Here is a 2,804-nt window from a genome sequence, read left to right on the forward strand (position 1 = left end):
AAACTTCAGCCCTCAAAGGGGTGGACCAAGTCTGTGGTGGCCCTGAGCGTTCTTCTAGATGCCCTGACTACCCTCTGAGACCACCGACCAAAAGGTTCCTCCTTTCCTCTTTGGCTCTACCCCATCCTGTAGTCTTTCAGTCCCCTCCCCTCATCCAGCCAGCAGAATCAAAGGTGCCAGCCGGCTGGGCTCTCCATTGAGGGCCTGGGAGCAGGGCCCGGGCAGAGCCGGGACAGCACTCCTTCCCACTGCACATACCTTCACCAGGCACACCCCACCCCAAACACAGCTCTGGGGTGTGGCTTCCACGTCCATCGAATGGGGAAGTAATCCCACCCGGCCATCCTTACTCAGGCCTGGGAGGCCCAGGGGAACAACAAGGCTGAAAGGTATGTGTAGGTGCATTAAACTTCTCCTAAAGTAAGAGAAGGAGATGGGGAGGGGGAGATGTAGGGAATGGCAGTACTGAGGTTGTACTAACCAGGGGGCAAGCCTGGGCTGCCCCAAGGAGGAGGGCCCACAGGGTGCAGGCTGTGAGGGGGCAGGCCTGAGGGCTATCCCTGTGGGGCACCCTTCGGAAGCCTGCACAGAGAGGCCACCCTTGTGAGCACGTTACTGAACCAGGGTCGCGTTGTTCTCATCCTCGATTCTGGGTTCTCATCTCATTTAGCCACTCGCTGGGGTCCTTGGGCTGAGAACTGCTTGGACTCTTTGGGAACAAGGGGATTTCATGTGGGAAAAGACAAGAAAGGCTCCAGCCCGTTCCCGCGGTGGTGGAGGGAGACATACGGTCTCTTCCTGCCACTTTCCGGGTATGAATTTCCTGGGACTGCTGTAACCAATTACCACAAACATGGTGGCCCGAGGACAACAGATCTGTTCTGTCATACTTGTGGAGGTTATCAGCCCGAGATCAAGGGGTCAGTGGGGCCACACTCCCTCTGAAGGCTCTTCGGGGGAAATCCTTCTTGCCTCTTCCGGCCTCTGTGGGCTCCCCCAAACCCTTGGCTCTCCTCGGCTTGTAGCTGCATTGTTTCAATTTCTGCCTCCACCTTCTTCCCCACGTGTGTCTCTGTGTCTCTCTCCCGTCTCCCCCTCCTTCTAGGGACACCAGTCATTGGATTTAGGACCCACCCTACTCCAGCATGACCTTGGCTTAACTTCATTACATCTGCAAAGACTCTACTTCCAAATAAGGTCGCATGCACAGATATTGGGGTAAGGACTTCAGCACATCTTTTTTTGGGGGGAACACAATTCAACCCACAATATCCCCCATCCAGAAGTCATCTGGGGAGAAGTGGGCTCAGCCTCAGTGTTGACTGAGTGGAGCCATTATTGCCCTTGAAACAGTTAAGCAGAATCTCCCAGAACTGGAGAAGCACTACCTGTGAGGCAGCATCCGCACCTTCTGATGCATGTGAGGAGGAGTCGTCTCCCAAGCATGGGAGCAGGTGCCAAAGTTGGGCACTGAGGCACGAACCCACGGACAGGGTGGCTCCAGGTAGACACACTCTGGGCCCCCGAGTGCAGGGTCAGAAGGAGCAGGCCCACGCCTCCTGACTGGAGAGCAGGAGGAGAACAGGGTGCAGGATTCAGTGTAAGTGTGAATCTGTTGCCTAGACACGTGTGCATGTGGGCACATGGAAATAGGGCTGGGATAGACATCCCCAAAGATGTCAAGATGATGGGGAGGGAGAGCAGGGCCTTTAGCCTTATCTGTGACATTGTTATTGTTTTGCCTGGAGACTATCTTTATAAATAATTTAAAAGAACAGCCATAACCTCCACTAGCCATAGGTGACTTCCAGATCAGGCCACGTCCTTCTTTTCTCCCTTGTACCCTGGGAGTCTGGAAATAGCCCTGAGGTCCAGGTCTTGGGCCCCAGATGCCCGGAGGAGGGGTGTGGTGAGAAGGATTGGAAAGAGGGCCCAGCCAGCCATGGCACATATACATATCTGCCCTTGAGGTTGGGCTGCCATGTTCCTCACCTGAGCCATGTTCTAGCCCCTGACAGGGGCAGAAAGTGCAAGACCTATAGCTTGGTTTGGGAAAAGGGGGTCTACCACTCCTGGTTTCTGAGCTCACACAGCCTGGAAATAGCCTTCTAGGCCACTGCTCCGGAACATTCTAATCGTCCTCTATGGTGAGTGGGATGGCCAGCCTAGAAGGGACTTGGCCTGTTCTGGGCGACTGCCCTGAGGAAGTGCCCAGCCTGATCCCGAGGGAAGATCTGGAGACTATCAAACATGTCAGCGCAAAGTTCTGAGGACTTTGACACTTTTCCTCGCAAGCTACAGAAGATAAGAGAGTATGGATATCTAAATCCAGAATGCCTCGTCTTCAGATTTCACCTGGCTGATGTCTAGTTTAATCTAGTCGTATAAAAAACTGGGAAGGGAGCCCCTCTGACACTCGTGTAACTAGAACTCCCAATTAACCAGCCCTTCTGCATATCCACACCACAGTGAAAACATCCTTGTGGCCCCACGGATCTGCAGGCTCATGGAGCATCTGCTGAATTATCAACAAGACATTTAAAAAGTTCCATGTACATTCAGTATGCTATTACTTACATAACTGCTTGGTTGGTTTGTTTTTGAAAATGGTCATGCGATCCAGAACCCCTAGTGGCTGTATTAACAAGGCAGCCGTGAGGGGCTCAGAGCTGCCGCTCGTTCTGGGAAACGCGTACAGAAAGGTGGTCATCGACCAGTGCTCTGGTATTACCAACACTCCAGGATTACAGGTCATGACTGTTTACTTGAAGGGACTTTAGGTTCCTATTTGACAAATGAAAACA

At 53.0% G+C, this 2,804-nt stretch overlaps 1 long non-coding RNA gene across 1 annotated transcript; it reads left to right on the top strand.

Moving 5' to 3' along the window:
• The first annotated feature begins 782 nt into the window (after window positions 1–782).
• Window positions 783–2,514, top strand: LOC122234301. The gene is made up of 3 exons (XR_006212065.1): window positions 783–1,218; window positions 1,354–1,600; window positions 2,105–2,514. It is a non-coding gene; the product is annotated as an uncharacterized LOC122234301 (long non-coding RNA).
• The last annotated feature ends 290 nt before the right edge of the window (window positions 2,515–2,804 follow it).

The sequence above is a fragment of the Panthera tigris genome, chromosome E2 (genome assembly GCF_018350195.1).
Source record: "Panthera tigris isolate Pti1 chromosome E2, P.tigris_Pti1_mat1.1, whole genome shotgun sequence".
Taxonomy (NCBI): domain Eukaryota; kingdom Metazoa; phylum Chordata; class Mammalia; order Carnivora; family Felidae; genus Panthera; species Panthera tigris.